Below are 18,557 nucleotides of genomic sequence, written 5' to 3' on the forward strand. Positions count from 1 at the left end.
CTTCCACAGTTGCTGTCAGTCCTAGATGACATAGGGCATTGGATGATATTTTGTCAATTTTCAGTCAAGATATAAGTAAAAAGCACATTATTTCATTCTGATGAACTCCCTGCCCACTGTCCAACCTGCTCCAACAAAACCCATTCCTTTCCAATTTTCCTCATGTTTCTGCATTGATTGATCTACTATTGATCCACCAGTACTCATCATAAATTTGCAAGGCATATTGGCTATGCCTGCCTCTCCCATTCCCCACCAGTCTGATGAGAACATTAGGGTCCTGCTGTTGTGCTTCTGTCTCCCAGATCTTTGCATTTCACTCCATCAGCCCTAGATACAGTCCCCACCCTCTCCCACCTTTGGCAGGCTAGTCACTGTGCTTGTTTCCCTGGTTCCAAGCTCATTTCTAACCAGTAGCCAGAACCACCTTTGTAGTAGCCAAACCAGATCTCCCAAACCCATTCTCAATCCCCCAGGGTTCCTTAGATCTCTCGGTTCCATTCAGGCTTCTGCTCTCTCAAGAATTTCATTAGTTCATTTATTTAAAACATTGAACTGATTTCCCCTTAAATATTTTACTTCAAATAAAACTCTAATCTAAAAGCATTATTCTAACTCTTTAATACCTTTGTGAGCAACAAAATAAAACTACCATCAGTGTTTTAAAGTAGGGAATTGACTGTGACATACCACATTTGCCTTGCTCCATAAGGACAAGAAGGAAAGCTGGAAATGTTCAGAAGAGTTAGTACGTTTCCCCAGGAGAGTCTTACATATGTATCACTTGAGATTGGAACTATCAATCATAAAACCTGCTCCATGACTCACGAAACAGATAAGCCATACCTGACCCTGCCATGACTACAGACTAAGCTTAAACGCTTTTGTCACTAGCTCTTTCAAAGCCATTACTTGTCCGCATAGACTTACAAGCTCTGATTGTTCTAGAAGCAGCTTAGTTGATATATTCTGACCAATAGCTATGAAGAGCATCCCATGACTAACTCTAGTCCCCCAAGCCTTTTAGCGCCCCATTCACTAACCCTTTCTGTTTAGACACCCGCCGTTCTCCTGCAAACGTCTCTTTAGTGTTGCTGCGATGCTGCTGCACCAATAAACCCACCTTGAAATTCAGGTATGTTCCTGATGACTTTAATAAATATTTAGGAGAACTGTAAAAAATTCAAGCCTAACTTTGAATAGTTATCACCTCTTGAAGGACTGAGGAAGAGGGTGGGAGGGTGAGAGGGGTATAGATTACTCCTTATTTTTCTGTAGTGCCTAGACTTTGAGCAATGAAAATGCATTCAATATATTACCTCTGTGCTTTTAAAAACATACAGACATACATTAAATGCTAAATATAGGCTTGTCAATTGTAATAATCTTTTAAAAGAAAAAATGCTTGCTCTCAGGAGATAATTAAATACCTAGATTGACTAAATGTATTTAAAGTGGTTATGATTCAATGTCAGGCTGATGATTTTTGCATTTATTTTAACTGCTGTTTAAAAGAAGTATCAGGAGGCTCCAATTAGGAATTAACTGCAGGCCATGTTGAATCAATATGTGTGGGAATTAAATGATGCTGTTTTGTGTTTTACTCTTTGAAGACACAAGTCATTGCCGTTTTTTTTTCATCACTAAGAGTTCAGTTATCTATTAAAAGAGGCTTCTGACTAAATATCTACGGCTTCAGTGCGGGTGCTCTTCATTGTCTCTCCTTCCAGCATGTTTAATCAATGGGACAGTCACCGATCTTGTAACGCTTACGACAGATCTACTCCAACCCTGAACAACTTCTACCACCTTAGCTCCTTTGACATTTTCGCCTGAAAAACACAGACAGCTAAGTACTTGTTCATATATTTTACCAGAGTTTTCTCTTTTTACAATGCCTCCATTTTTAGATAATTTAATGTGCATCTCAGTGTTTAGCACTGTGCCTTGAACTACACAGCTATTCAAAAGAAAACAAAACAACCGAGTTTGCTGATTAGAACCAGTATGAGCAATCACACAGTAAAAGAATTTTGAAATGTAATTCCCAGTTTCAAAAGGTTTTCTTCATTATTCTCCAGTCTATACTTCACTAAAGTCAAACTCATATTCCTGACTTGAGAAAATTCTGAGGCTATGTTCATTCCTCAAAGTTAGTTGCAAAAACGGTTCACCCACCAGAAATGTCCATATAAGTGAAAACTGAACTGAAATGGCCAACCTCAAATGCGGGCTGATCTTTCTCATCAGGTAGCAGTTTAAGGGATCACAGGTAAAATTGCCTTGAGCTGGAAAGAGCTTTGATGCTATCCTTTGTACCCCACAATCAAAACACAATTTTCAAGTTTTATTGCAAGTTTTGTTAATGAGTTTCTTCCCTCTTTATCACAGTTGTTAAAAAATTCTAATATTTTTATTGAATGGGAATAAAGCTAGGGAGGACTTAAGTTTCAGGTAAATTAGAGATGCATTTTAAAAATACTATCAAGATTGCTACCTGCAAACTACTTTCTCCCAAAACCAGAGTGAAGAATGATGGAAAATACAGATCATTATAGAAGCCTATGAGAGAGACTATCAGAAGAACCTATTTTCACTCATTTATAAAGCACTAATAACTATGTATGACATCCAAATGCCAACTGCAATAGGTTTCAGCTCTCCTGTCAGCCCTGACTGCCAACTACTGCCTGTGACATAACGGAGAGAAATTCTGAAGTTGCTTCTGGGCCTTGTGGAAGATAGCAGTGATGTGGATGATTAAACAGTGATGTTTGCCAGTGGGGCCAACTAGTGTTAATTGTTCTGGGTCCAGTCCCAGAATGTGCGCTGGACACGTGGAAGGCTACATTTCAGAATGCACGTTGCAGTTGCACAGAACCACATGACCAGCTCTGGCTCACAGACTGTGATCAGTGGTAATGCACACCAGCTACCAGCCCAGGTGCACGGTCCCTACCGCTCTCCCCTAATTTTGGTGAACCATGGAGCCTCGAAATAAATATGCCATAAGACAGCAGTGGACTAAATGTAAGCCCCTCATCTCCCCTTGGGGGACAGCAGCCCTGGAGAGTCACCTTGGGCAACTGTGTGCCTTGCAAGAATAAGAAATCAATCGCAGTTGGTTAAGCCACAGAGATTTTGGAATTGTTTATTACTGCCTCGTAACCCAGCCTACTCTGACTTCTACACAGACACTCAGAGTAGCGACAGAAGGCAGGAGAGCCAGTACCTGGCACTTCTTAGAGGACTGCAAAGGAATGGTCGGGTATACTGTTTGATCTTACATTTGAAACACCCACCAACACCATTGTGAATTTCCATCTGGCATAATGGAAACTCTTATGCGCTCACATTGCTTACGTTCATTTCTATTATTACCAGTTGCGATTAGCACCTTGGCTCTTTCTTGCCTCCATTAGACTTTACTTAAGCCCATATGTTCAGAGCAGACTTGACATGTACCATAATTATAAATACCATAGGTACGCTATAAAAAGAGAAGTTGCCATTGTTGTGCCTCTTCATAGTACCTGCGAACACTCTAGCACAGGAAACTTTCAAGTGTTTCAGTGAAGGTGTCACTTGGGCAGCCTCTATTTTGGCAGATAGATGACAGCAGCTGCCAAGTGCATCAGGAACATCCTTTCCTTTCTAACAGATCTGCGTCAGCAGGATTGCAGCAGACAAGGCACCTGCAGCATTGGAACAAATGACCAGCACCTCCAGAACAAAAGTTTATGCTTTCACAGTGCTGGTTAGATGGCAGGAACTGTATCAAATGCCTGACACAATGTGTTTAAACCTTCTGACAGCCTCGAGAAAACTTTGCTATTCTTACTCCCATTTTACAGATGAGACAACTAGTATGTGAGTGTACATGCTCACAAAAAGCTGTGATCTTTTACCATCATGAGCTAGAATACAGGTTCCAGATGAAACAGGGGAGGCAGTTGAATCTCAGGTAAACAACAAAATTTTTTTTACTATAAGTATGCGCTACCTATCAAATGGGATATATACTAAAAAAAAACCAAACTTTACTGTTTACCTGAAGTTCAAATTTAACTGAACCTGTATATTGTTATTTGTGAAATGTGGCAAGTATAAATTAGAAGCTAGATTTAAATTTTTATCAGTACTCAATATTTTTAACTTTATTAACTAACCTTTCTATCTATCAAAGAAAGTTAAAGGAGATACAGGGAGAGGGAAGAAATCTCTGAACCCAGCCTAGTATAAATTAAAATGTAAAACACAATTTCAGTACCAAAGAACTGCCTTCATTTTGCTACCACACAGCCTGTAGTATTTGAGCAAGAAATTGTTGATATATCAATTTCCCATGGTCACATTTTATATCTAAATTGGTGAAAATCCTACTTACAAACCTCTATGACACTCACTTTGTTCGAATTTGAGGGTGGCGTTTGCAAGAAAGCACTGAGTAGTCTTTATTATTACTATTACTTTACAATGTGAGGCCTGTTGAAACAGCAACATGAATATTCTAACTCAGGCAGAGATAAAAGGACATAACAAATAGGACACATTGTTCTCACAGTGTATTCCTGAGAAGTCACTGTCAATCTTATTTTCAGCAACATGAATCAGAAATACTGCCTACCAAAAATAGCTGGAGAGCAGGCTAACACACTCTGGGAGCTTGGGGAGTGTGTGGGGCGGGCTGGGGGCGGAGCTGGGAGGTGAAGGGATGGAGCAAAATGGAAAAAAAGAGAGAAAGAGCTCATGGACACAGACAGTGCGGTGATTGGGGAAGTGGGCATGAAAGAGAGTATGGGGGGTTAATGGTAATGTAAAAAATAAAAGAAAAAAACTTAAGTAAATAACAATAAAAAGAAGAAAAAATAGTGCTTACTGTGGCAGGAGTATGCACTGAGTTTAAAACCTCCTGAGGCCGAATATGAACTAGGTATATGGTGAGACTAATGAAATTTTCAAGTCTAAGAAATCTTGGAATAAAGTGCTTGCAGGAACTCTTCATAACATCATTTTAAACTCTTGGTCTCTCTTGCAAGTTCCATTTCAAGTAGGGCCATGAGTTACTGCCAAAGAGCTAATATCTACTGTCAGCCCACGCTCAGTACATCTCCAACCACCATTCATCAAAAGCTTCAAAAATGTGTTTATCTTTATGCTTGTTGTGAATATTAATAAATTAAGATCTTTAAACTGTCTAGAGAGAAGTAAGAAAATCCTGCCAAGAGGTTGCGTGTAGATGATGTATTTACATACATTAGAGAAGTACCATTAACAGTAATTAATGGTGCTTTTACATCTCAAAATGCATTGCAATTGACTGTGGATTTGTTTTGGAGATGTGGGCCACAATAAAATAAATCTCTTTCTAAATGGATACTTAGTAATTTTTAATAATTTTAAAGTCTGATGTGCTATTTAATTAATGCTTTGGCAATAACACAATTTTGTGAAGACTTTTTTTAATTGATTGTAGAGAGAGAAAGGGAAGGAGAGAGAGACATGGATTTGTTGTTCCACTTATTTATGCATTCACTGGTTGATTCTTGTATGTGCCCTGACTGGAGATCAAACCCACAACCCTGGTGTATTGGGATGACTCTTTAACCAACTGAGCTACCTAGCCAGGACTGAAGACCACTTTTAAATTTGGTATTTTTATTGACCTTTATTAAAGTTAATGAAACTGCATTGCTTACATTCTACCTTAATTCAGAATGTTTATAAAGTTCACAAAGGCTAACTTAAAAAATTGTATTTTGGAAAAAGCAAATTCAGTCTGTTAATGATGATAAAACTAAAGCATAATCCCACTACTTTCTAAAGAAAGCCTCATTTAGTAATGCGGCATGTCTTCACAAGAGGTTTTAAAATTTTAAAGTTTAGGACATACCACCATCAGGAAGCAGAACAGGCACAAATGCAGAGAAGAATTTCCTTAACCCTGGCTCTATTCTTCACTTAGTCCGACTTTGGATTAGAGCAGACTACATAGTACTTGATGACTATAGTGAAGAATATTTACCTTAACTGAACTTCCAAAGAAGTTGAAATTAGAAAACATTTCTCTCCCAAGTCAATATATTCTGCAATATTTCCCTGGTAATGTAAATCCCATTTTGCTCAAAAAAAAACTTAAGAGCAAAAGTAGAAAATATATTTGCTTTGAGGGTGCCAAATACACATAGAATAAAAATTTGAGCTAAAATACTTAGTGACCAAATTACAGCTTTGTCCTGAAAAATAGAAATTGTAAAAACAGATTTGGGAGATCCTCGTATGAGCTGTCATTATTTGTGTGCTTCGTAAATGAGTCTAGACTGAGAGGTTCCCCAGCACTTTTCTTTCATTCCTCTTTGTTTCTGCAGAGAACAGCTGTTCAACCCTTTGAGAGTAGAGCTCCATCACCATTCCTCATAACAATACAGTTGCAAAATTATATTGAGTTTCTAGGTACAATTCACAGTATGGTAAGAGAGTTTATAAGATAACAATTCTAAATATAAAACAAAAAACATATAAATATATGTTAAATACATGTTTCATGATTTATGTTAAATATAAATACAAATCAAATGTTACAAGATTTCAAATTAAGGAAATAGCTAAGTGGAATATTAGACACACTTGGAATGTTTAAAAATACACTTGGTGCTTGTCAACTCTAAAAAAGTACAGACATATTGTTTATGTTACCAATAATAACAAGAAGATCATGGAGAATTGATCAGGAGGGTGTTTTTCTTCATCCTAACTACAATAACAGGACCTACATGCTGGATTTCTTTTTGATTGGGCAAAAATCTGATGCATGAATCTTAGGAAGGCAAAGCTAGTTAATTCTATTTGTTCTTAAAGATTTCCAATCAAGAAACCATGCTTCCCCTTTGACATGAGTATTTCCTTCTTCCCCACACAACAAAGACAAGAGCATAGGAGAAATGACTGATGTATCTGAGTAAGGACATGGAGACATGCTGACTTCAGTAAGGCTCTCCTCACAGAGATAAGCAGCCAGTGCAACACTGTGTCTCCAGTACAGTATCTATGTGAAAAATGTTAACATCTACTGAGAGGTCATGTGTAAAATAAAATCAGTAAATCCACCAACCACACACTGTTTTGTCACTTAGCCCTTGATTTCTGTTATTTGGTACTCCCTAATTCCAAAAGAGAATATTCATAGAATTCCTTCAACACCTCCTCTGCTTAAATCAAGATAGTGAGGAATATTCATGCAAGGAGACCTACACACACAAAAATCAATTTTTATTGGTACAGGGGGATATGAGCTCCTGGGAGGATTAAATACCATGCTTGAATTTTCACCTTTTAGGAAAATCTACTCTAGCATGTGTTGTATGAAACTGATACTTACTTTGAGTACAATTTGATAATGACATCTGCTACAAGTAACGTGGATTCACGCATTCTTTAAGTCCTGCAGGTTATAAAACAGTAGGGGCAAATATTTTCATGAGCCACAGTGTCCTACTCTTTTGTTCCCAGGGAAAAGAGGTACTTTCTCAAGTATGACACTAGAGATCTCCTTTTGAGGTCAGATGAAGCTGGTCAATATTTTATAACAACAGATTGTTTTGAGAATTAAGTGAGATGATGCCTGTGAAATATTCAGTGTAGGGCCTCTTACATATGATTCAATGTCATCCATTATATCATTGCTATGATCATGTTAATAACCATTATCACCACTGCAATGCCATTTAAAATGTTTAATGTCAGGAATGGTTGTTTCTGTTTACTCATATTCAAATATTAGTAGGGAAAGTTAGTCACTAATCCTGACGATAGTTGACAAATTCCACAGTTACCTCAGCTAAGGCCACTTTAAAATCTGGCCTTGAGGATGTTTACCTCGCTAATCACACATGGCACAGAACTGGTCAGCCAAAGAATCTACATTCTATGCACAGAAGGTTGTGTATCAGCCAGCCTAACATCACCTCCATTAAACAGGATTCATTTGAGCGATAATTGACAGCTATTTCCCTTTTAAGTGATTGCTCTGTAGTTCCATTATGCTCTGTCAAGGAAGTGCCAGCAATTAACAAACTGAACACCAACTTTGCTTTCAGTGGAAGGTTTGGAAGCATTTATCTTGCAGGTGGGGAAGGTGGTGGGAAGAGGAGACATCCACTTCACCAGGTGCATGAAGCACACTGTAGGCAGGAGTTATCACAGGGATGAATGGGTGTGGACAGCTTCTGGGAAGACAAGAGAGAGCTCCACTCCCACATTTGAGACTCCTGGTTTATTCAAAAATTTAAAAGGGTCCACTCTAGTGTGGTGTAGTGGATTCAGTGCTGGCCTCTGAACCAAAGGGTCACTGGTTCGACTTCCAGTCAGGACCCCAGCTGGGGGAGCACAAGAGGCAACCACACATTGATGTTTCTGTCCCTCTCTTTCTCCTTCCCTTCCCCTCTCTCTGGAAATAAATAAATAAAACCTTTAAAAAATTAAAAGGGAGAAAAAAACAATGGTCCAAAAAGTATGCTGAATTTTTTAAAGATAATTTGAATGCTAAAAAATAAGATGCAGACTAATCAAAATAGTCATAAAATAATGAGACCTCATTTAAAAATATTCAAAGTACATAGACAGGTGGTGTCACAGAGGGCTTGCTGCATTTCTGCTAGAACATTTCTGTGACTCTCCTTTCCTGGTTGTAACTTCTAAAGTCTAAATCGGGGGGGGGGGGTTGTGAAATGCAGCCTAAAGCCTAAGCATTGAGCCCCCTCCCCTCAACACCTCAGTCCATGAGATCTAATTTTCCACGAAATCATCTGATACTTTACCTCTCTGGCTGGTCTTTCCTGCTTATGTTTTCTTCTCTATAGAACCATAGCATCTACAGATGCTATGAGACCTCTATCTCCACCGCTTTTCAACTTCCTCCATCAGTTCCAGTCATCTCCACAAGCACAGGGTCTCCTGGTTCCTCTGATTATTACTCACCAAAAACGTGTGAATTCTGTTCATTGCACAAGCTTTCAGCATGCTTCACCCATTCAGGTGACTTACCTTATCATTAAACTGCAACTCCTTGGAGACAAGGGCGCGTCTTCGAAGGGTAATTAACAACTACGGACTGTCACTGCTCTGGATACTACGTGGACACTGGCAGAGCTGAGGAGTGAAAACCATCTTTATTTATTCCTCCAGGATTCCCCGACCACAGGAAAGAGGGGTCAGAGCTTTTTTTATTTTTTTCAAAGATATTTTGTGAATTTCTGGTTTCACTAGAGCCAGAAACCTATAACTAAGGTCTTTAGCCTCCCTGATGTGCCCAAACATCTGTTGATACTTGACTCCCTCGTCTAGTGTGCTTTTTTAAAAGAGGATCCTGGAGAGTTCATGCAGACCAAAGCAAAGCAGTGCTCCCCCAAAGAGACTGGTACTTAAGGTGTAAGGGTTTAGTTAACTGAGGCAAGAAACAGGACAAAAACTGGGTAGAGGTCAAAGATTAAGTGACAAAGACAAAAAGAACCAGAGATGCCAGCCAATGGATAATATACTCAGGCACTGAGCCGGGGGTAGGTACTGAGAGAACAGACCAAAATGCCTGAAGGTCAACGGCAGGGATAGGAGGTAGGAGGTGGACACCCCAGGCTTCTCCTGTCAGCTCCTGTGGGAGGTAACAGCTCTGGGAAACCTAGAGAAAGCAGAGCCTCCTGGTCAGCTTAGCTTGTCCTTTAATGAGCACAACACCCAAAGGAAAAACAGTCCAAGCATCTAGGAAATACACAGAGCTGATTAGAGGAGAGAAAGAGAACAAAGGGCTCATTATTCCACTTTTAATTTGGAATTCATTTCAAACTCATTCACAAGTTCCAAGAAATAGAATAGCATAAGAGTGACTGTAAATACCCCCAGATTCACCTATTGTTAAAATTTCCCTGCCTACTTATCATTTGCATTCTTTCCCCTTATATACACACGATTCCCTGTTATTATTTTGAAAATAAGTTGCATTCAGCATGTATTTCTTAGAACTAAGGATATTCTCTTGTCTCACCACAGTACAGGTGTAATATTTTATAACTTATATCTTCTGTGTGCCAGTGTGGTCAACTAACTCAGTGATGCAGTTCAGCATTTCGCCACTCCAGGATGAGATTCAGGATAGGATCTCTCTCATTCAGTGTCCATGTCTCTTTATCCTCTAGGATCACAAACATTTCTTTACCTGTTTGACTTATTTTTTGTTTCACAGTGCATCCCCATCCATACTCCCCCCTCACCACACACACACATGCTGGCATTAAGAGAACCAGTTCCTGTTTGGGTTTCCTCTGAGCTGTCCTGAAGGTTAGATTCAGGCTCTGTATTGCTGCCCCACACACCATATCGGTTACATTGGGTCCTTCTCAGGACAGCACATAGGAGGTAAACAGTGTCCACTCATCCGAATTGGTGGTTTCAGTTCTGATCCCTGGTCAAGATATTGTCAGGTTTCTCCACTGTATAGTTACTATTTCTTTCTAAACAGAAGATTGTTTAATATTGTGATTTGGGTACTAGGCAGGAAAGGGATTTATTCATTATGTTTTAATTCCTGACAATGTGCGCACATTTTAAAGATCACAACATGTGCCATTTGTTTTAAATACTGACCCGTGTTTAGGAGCCACACAGAAGTGGCCACTGTCCTGGGGTCTGCCACTCTGGGCTGTAAGCCGCTGTCATGCAGAAGCTGTGCGCTCCTTCGGGCCCTCTCAGTAAAGCAAAGCATACGCTAACCAGTAAACATGTCCTTTCATAAACGTGGTCAGGGTGGATTTTCACATTTCAAAGAGCATCTCAGACTGTTCAAGCTGAGAAAAATTTGTAAGCAATTGGTCCAACCCACCTGTTTTTGTAGTTGAGAAAACTAAGGCCTAGGGAGATAATTGACTTCCCAAGGTCACATAACACCACAGTTCCTTACAAAATGCTACCAAATCAACATAAAGGCCCGTGGCTGGCATATTTTAAATCAAAATACAATAAAAATATCTGAGTACTTAGCATGTGGCATAGGTATATATTGTTTGGTGAAACTTTTGTCTTAATTACATGTTTATCAGTGTATACATTCCCCTTTACTGGGAAATGATATAAAATATATATTCTTACTGAAGGTTAAAAACTTTTAAAAAACTTCATGAGCACCTAGCTCCCCAAATGAAAAACCAGTAGCCATTCTACTAGAAAAGTGCTTCTTAAACTTGAATGTGAAAGCAAATAGCAGTTGGAATGGAGTTTCTGATTCGGTGAGTCTGGGGTGGGACCTGAGATTCCATATTTTGAACAGGCTTGTGGGTGACATCTAAGCTGCTGGCGGCAGCCCGCAGACCTTCGAGAAGCACAATGAAACCCTATGTCCCAGCAAGGGACAGTTTATTGTGAAGGAAATCTGCAGAATTTGAACAATAAATCTTGGAAACATTTAAATTATTTTTTTAAAAAGTCTCCACAGAGAAATCAGCTTAAATCATAGCAGAGACTGTGTGCTAACGGTGGTAGTCTGAGGCACACCGGGATTCCTGACATTTGTGATGTGTCCCAGATGAGGCCCAATGAATCAGTAACCCTGCAGCTTGGGACAAACATATTCAGACAGATTCAAACATCTTATTTCATCCCGGGTCATACTGCTTGAAAGTGAAGGGATACGGAGTAGAATCCAGCCAATTCCTAAAGTCATGCTTTCATCAGACTCATTGACTCACAGATTATACTTTCACACACATATTCTCATGCTTTAGATGATGCACTTACAGTGTATATAAATCCATAAACAAGTATGTACATTAGCACATTCCTTGACATCGATTTTTATAACCAGTCTACACTATTCAGGAATTAGGAATCAGTGAGAGGAAACTGATGTGTCAAAATCAAACTCATTTGAATTATGTGCCTTTGAAGTGGCTCAAGCAACAACATTTCTTCATCTGAATTAAAGGGCTCTTTTAAAAACAGTTGCATTAGATTAAGGAGGCTGAGTTAGAAGGCCGGTGGGAAAGAGTGCGACTGAGGAATGACAGAAGCTACACACAAGATTTCATCATCTATAACTTAGACTTCATGTAGTATATTTAGTTCAAACCCTGGCACCTTATACAAATAGGCTGTCGCATAAAATACAAACAACTCTATTTTGACAAAGTGATACTGCCGTGGGGCTGGGGTGACGGCTTTATAAACCGCAAAGCTCTTTAAGTGACAAATGGAAACAGAGACCTGAAACTGTGGTGACGTGGACTTACTGCATAAATCCTTCCTGGTTCTTGGGGATGGGAGAGCTCTTTGCAATTAAAAATTTTTAATCTAAGAGGAGGAGGTTAGATCTTTGTAATCTTGACTGTAAAATGGATCTGGAAGTTACTGGCACAAGATTGAGATATGGCCCCCAAACTTCGTCAAATGAAATGTACAATGTTACTTAAAGATCTGGCTGAAGTGCTGCTTTTGACCTAAAACATGCCAACTGCAAGTGCAGTAGCTGGGTCTGCTGAGATATTGGGTGCCCTGACGTTGAATCCCTGCAGCATGGTTGACTATGCAGCTTTTCGTGCACGTACACTGCCTTCCCAAGCTGTCTGCCTCGGTGGCACATGGGAATGAGGCCAGATAGTCTAAAGGGCTCTGCTTTCACACAGCTTTATTTAGCTTGAGTAAACATTCCCAGCCTATGCCATGTAAAACCTCACTGCATAAATGCTGCTGCTGTCCTGCTCTCACCTCATACAAGGCTTTTTACCAAGAGGCCTGTGGGGCAACCCATTTTTGATAGATGATTAATAAGAGATATAGAATTTCTTTTTTAACAATCATACTTTGACTATAAGAGGGCAAATTCATTACCAATCAATCAAAAAGTGCTAAGGATTTCAGTTGTATCAGAAGCCTTATCCCACTTCAGTCTGACAGGTAACTCTAGGCTGTAAATGATTAAATAAAAGTCCAAATTCATCTAAGCCTGGAAAAAATAAGACTCAAAGCCCAGAATTTCAAATAAAATAAGAAAATGTCACACATTTTTCAACCTCAAAAAGAAAGGGGGAGGAAATGTATGATCTGATCTCAAATGGAGAATATCTTCTGTTGTTTGTGTTTTTTAATCTTTTTTTAAATTTAATTGTTGTTCGAGTACAGTTTTCTGTCTTTTACTCCCATCCCAGCCCACCCCCCCCAGTGCTCCTCACCTCCCTCCCATATCCACCCCCCTCAGTTGTTGTCCATGTGTCCTTTATACTATTTTCTGTAAATCCTTCCCCTTTTTCCCCTGAAATTCCCTCCTCTCTCCCCTCTGGTCACTGTGTTTTTCAGAACTAGATTCAAATTTTACAATAGCTCCAATAGAGAACATTTTGAGAGTAATGTGACTGATTTTAACCTAAGAAAAAATGTTTTCATTGAGACATAACATATATATGGTGTGGCAAAATACAGACGGCCACAAAAAGCTCTAACCTTCCTTCTGGGGGGGGCAGAGGGGCTATGTTTTCTCCCCTAGAGCCTGGAGGGATCAGTGAGCATTTTCACCAATAGAACTCAGCAGATTCTCAGGTTTTTGTTGTTTTTATTTTTGTTTTGTTTTACCATTCTCAGGGTTTTGTTTGTTTGTTTGTTTTTTACCATTCTCAGGTCTTAAGAGACTGATATTTCCACCAACTCCTTAAAACACTACCTCTTAAAGACATGAATTGTTCTACAGGGAGAAGTCTGACAACCTTGAGGCCAATGCGTAGCAAGGAAAATCAAGACAGCCATGTGAGAGATGTCCAATCAACTTCCAGCCATTGGAGTCATCCCAGCTAAGGCTCCAGACATTAATGAACTGGAGCCTTAAAGAGAGCCTTTTATGGCACATTCATCCTGCAATGAATGTGCCATAAAAATCCCTGACCCACAACACTGTGAGGTATAACAACAATAATTTACTTTTGGCCATTACATTTTGAAGTGGTTCATTACACAGCAGTAGGTGCCCAGAACATCTGGTACAGTGGGATAATCTTAAGTGCACCATTGTGCATTCTTGCATATGTACACACATATGTAACTATGATGTACAATCCAAAAGAGTCCCAGACACTATCCTCACTAAAATCCCCACCCCAACAAAAACACATAATCACATTTCTAACTTCTATCATCACACTAGTTTAGTTTTGTCACTTCTTAAGTTTTACAATATGAAATCCTAAAGTTTGACAATGTAGGGCATCTACAGCTTCCTTTATTCTGCTGCCTGTGAGATTCATTAATATCGCTGTACCAGGTAGTTGATGGTGTGTTTTTATTTCCACAAAGTAGTGCACTTTATGTCTACTGTATTTATCCATTTAGTGGTTGATAGACATTGGGTGGTTTCTAGTTTGGGACTTTAAAAAAAAAGTTTGCATGAACATTCTTGCATTCTTTTGGTGGACAAATGCATTCCTTTCTCTTGGGTGCAAACCCAGGAGAAGGCTTGCTGGTTGCAGGGTAGAGCACATGTTGACTAAAGCATTGGTTTAGATTCTGGCTGCTTATAGAACTGCTCAGCTGGGTATGCTGTATAGAAGACTGTTCTGTGTGGTGTGGGCCCAGACAGGACCCACGCCCATGGATAGGTTCTCCCATGGGGAATCAGGCCTGCAATGTACCTAGGCCGCTTCAAGACTTTCTCTTGCTAAAACTCCCTCACCCTGGATTGAGGCAGAAAGTGCTTACTGTAACTTCCTAAAGTCTGTGCTAAACCTCCCCAGCATAGAGTGTAATTGGTTCAATCACTTTTCCCTTTGCATTTGCAAATATCCTTCTTCTGTGGTGTGATTAGCAACAGGGTCTCCTTTGTTTTCTGTAAAAGGTAACCACCTAAAGCAAACCTGTGGATAGTAAATGAGAACTATCATGTAATGTGCCCCCAAAAGCAATAAAGGCTTGTCAAGGCAAGGATGGGGGCCTTTTCTCCTCTTGAGAGAGAAGCCATGCTATCTACTTTCCTCTACAGGACTCGGTAGTCCGTGTGAATTTCTCATGCCTGATCCACAATGTGGCAGACCCCACGAGCCAGGGTCCGCATCATGCTGTACATAGTTTTTTCTCTCCCTCCATCCAGCAAATATTGAGAAATAATCATGCCAACCATTAAATTAAGCTATTTATGATTTGTCCTTCCATATTTGACCTTTCCTGACTAACTGCACAATAGTATAGCTCTCAACAATGTCTACTGTCATGAAATGACACTGTTCTTGGAAAAATCCTATCAGGCAAAGTCAACCTCTAAAATAGCGGTTGTAATAAATATGCAGAAATGTCACTTTTTGCATTAGCCCAAAGGTTTTGTATAGCTTAAGGATATGTGCAGTAAGCTAACTATAAAAATAGAAACTTGACAGTGGGGATGCATGTGTGTGTCAAAATAATATTACTCTTCCTGGGAGTACGGCAGAAAAAAATGACACTACATCCACCCGCATGATTTTTATAGATCTGCCTCTTTGCCAGATGTCACCTTTTATAAACTGCTTTATAAAAGCATGACAGTATAAGTGCAATAGTGTGTCTATTGCTTGGTAAACTTTAGTAATAAACTTAGGATTGGTTGAAAATTAGAGCTTTAGAGCTTATTCATTAAGCATTTAGGACAAGTGCATAAGCAAAAAAGGCAAACTATTAAATGTACAGTGTATGCAGATCAAGCCACTGGCAGCAAGCACTGTTTCTCAGTCCGTCTGCCTCATGTGGAAGTATCTGCCAGTTTCCTTGTCATTGAGCTAAATGCATCACAGCCACATCTAAAGGATGCCGTGTGCCCTACCACAAATTTGAGTGAAATCCAGAACCTTACAACCGCCATAGGCTCACTCAAAACAGATCCAGCCTTTTTTAAAAGTGTTCCATAACTTAGCACAGCATATCTTACATATGGCAAAGTATTTCTGATAACCATTTTTCTGAAAAGAAAAGATTTTAAGGAATTTCATAGCCCACACTATTTTCACTATTGATGGACTATATAATAGCCATGTTTCTTCATGTATATATAACCTAAAGATTTTTGAATTATTTGTAGTACTTGCTAAAAATAGAAATTCCAGAGTCTACTCTTAATTGATTGAAACAAAATCTCTCAGGTAAGAAAGAACTGATATTTTATTAACTAACTCTATATCATTCTTATTCACAATGAGATGTGTAAACCACAGCTGTACCGGAATCTAATAATAAATTTCAGCAGCATGTCCTAGCAGTATGTCAATTTTATGTGAATAATATATATTCTTAGATTCTTATATTCAATTTGTTATTCAACTTTATATTTAAAAACTTAAATAGCTTGTATCAATTTAAATTCCCTTTTTCTCCCTCAGAGGTATGTATGAAGACCCATAAAACAAAATCTAGTTAAGGACTTTTGAAAATCAATTTCCAGAACAAATGAATACATAACTAAACTTCCCTGAGGATTTCATTACCCTAGTCCTGGCATTTGTAATCTTGGTAACTGATAAATGTGGAAAGCATCAATTAACAAAATAAAACCATCTCTTTATCAAATAACCTGTTAAAAATTCCTCTGTTCCTCCATCGATTTTTTATGGCTTACTATTCACAGTAAATTCTATCTGGATCCAAATGTCATAGATATTGCAATGGTTAACTATCACAAAGCTACCAACATGTAATTTGTATGGGGTAGTATCTCATAACAATGCTGCTAATACAAACGTTAAATAATAGTATTATTTTTTCTATTAACAAATAGCCGCACTAATACAACAACAAATACAAGAGAGAAAATTGTCAAAGCTTCACAGGTGCTGCAGAACACCAGTACTGCGAATGACTAGTCCTGGATTCCATTTGGGGCATCGGAAAAACTCACCACTTGAGGCAATGCAGTGTAGGACAAAGCAGTGTAGGATTTTTCCGCCATGAGAGATACAAAATAAGCCCCCCCACCCCAATCACGGTAAGGAGCCAGAGTGCCTGCCTTTTTCCTTGAAAGTTAAAAGAAAGAACTGGCAAAAACAGAGTTCAGCTCAATTTTAGATAGTTCTGTTTTTCTTCTTTGAAAGTAATACAACTGAATCAAAAGTAACATAGAAACCACAGAAAAATGTGGGAAAGTTGTAGAGAAGGTATGGGAGTAGCGGAGGGAAATGTTCCTTCACAGGAAGAATTCAGTGGTTAATCAGAAATAAGGTCAAGCGAATTCTATCCAAGTCCCTGTTCCTTTGGGCCTTGTCACACATGTCCACATCGCCAGCAAAGCCGACAACATCATGACTGGTGCCCTGGCTGGGCTCCATGTTCAGAAGAGCATTAGATTCCCAAGCAGCTAACTGTAGTCCAGTTTGACATTAGTAGTCACTATCGGACATTTTAAAAGTTCATTAATTTCCTATTGCTCATGTAACAACTTACTATAAATTTAGTGGCATAAATAATACAAATTTACTTTCTTACAGTTCTGGAGATCTGAAGTGTGAGGTCAGTTTCACTGGGCTAGAGTCAAGGTGGAGGCCAGGCTGGGTCTTTCTGGAAGCTCTAAGGGGAACAGCCGTTTCTGTGTCTTTTGCAGCTTCTAGTGGCTGCCCGTCCTCCCACGTTTGAGGCCCCTTCCACCACCCTCAACATGCATCACTCCCATCTCTGCCTCTGTTGTCACATTTCTTCTCTGATGCTGAGTCTCCTGCCCCCTCTTACAGAGACCCCGGGACTCTGCTGCCCTCCCCCACCCCTGGCCAGATGATGCAGGGTACTCTCCCTATCCCGAGACCCTTAATTTAATCCTATCTGTGAAGGTCTTAGGAATTAGGATGTAGACATATTTGGGGGCTATTATTGAGCCTACCACAATCTGAGTTTTCTTTTTAAAATGTTTGAAATCACTCATTTACTCATTCACTTATTCCCCTACCCCCTTCACTTTACAGGAGTTGTTGGGGTTCCCAACCAGTATGACAGGGCAAATGGACATGCTGTGAACTAGTATGCTGGAGAGGATGTGCTGACAAATTCTAATCAATATGTAAAATCGATTTTTGCTGCAACTGAGTATATATCCTGACAAGGTGATATGTCTCAGGGGAAAAAATATATATATATATATAGAGAGAGAGAGAGCAGAGTAGGCAATGGAGTGCTGTATAGATTGGGATAATTCGCTGCCAGTAAAAGGGCAAAGACAATGCTTAACATCAAAGTGGTACAAGAGAAATGTATCAGGTTTTCTGGAATGTGCAGACATTTGTTTGTAGGTTTTTCTCTGTTTACAGGAATTGTCCTTAATAGCACATAAAAGACCACAGCCAGCGCAGAAGTCTGCTCAACTCATACAGCAGCATGGCCAGAGTGAGACTGAGTGAAGAAGGTGATAATTGTGTAGGCTTCCAGAAATGTTGTGGAAAACCGTTTTGCTCCAGTAGTGATTGCACTATAATCATCACAACTTTTTAGGGTTGCTGACTTTTGGTCTTCTCACATCAAAATGGATCCCTTTGTCTGGGGATGGAGTTATTCTCCTATAATCCTATGATGGATGAGTAGATGCT

The 18,557-nt window shown here is 39.4% G+C and overlaps 1 protein-coding gene across 1 annotated transcript in view; it reads right to left on the minus strand.

Annotated features, from left to right (window-relative positions):
* FHIT (fragile histidine triad diadenosine triphosphatase) overlaps positions 1–18,557 on the minus strand; it is an 825,228-nt gene that overhangs the window by 559,354 nt on the left and 247,317 nt on the right. The gene's annotated exons all lie outside the window — the stretch shown is intronic.

Source organism: Sturnira hondurensis, unplaced genomic scaffold (genome assembly GCF_014824575.4).
Source record: "Sturnira hondurensis isolate 20B ecotype Veracruz unplaced genomic scaffold, ASM1482457v3 Scaffold0002840, whole genome shotgun sequence".
Lineage (NCBI taxonomy): Eukaryota > Metazoa > Chordata > Mammalia > Chiroptera > Phyllostomidae > Sturnira > Sturnira hondurensis.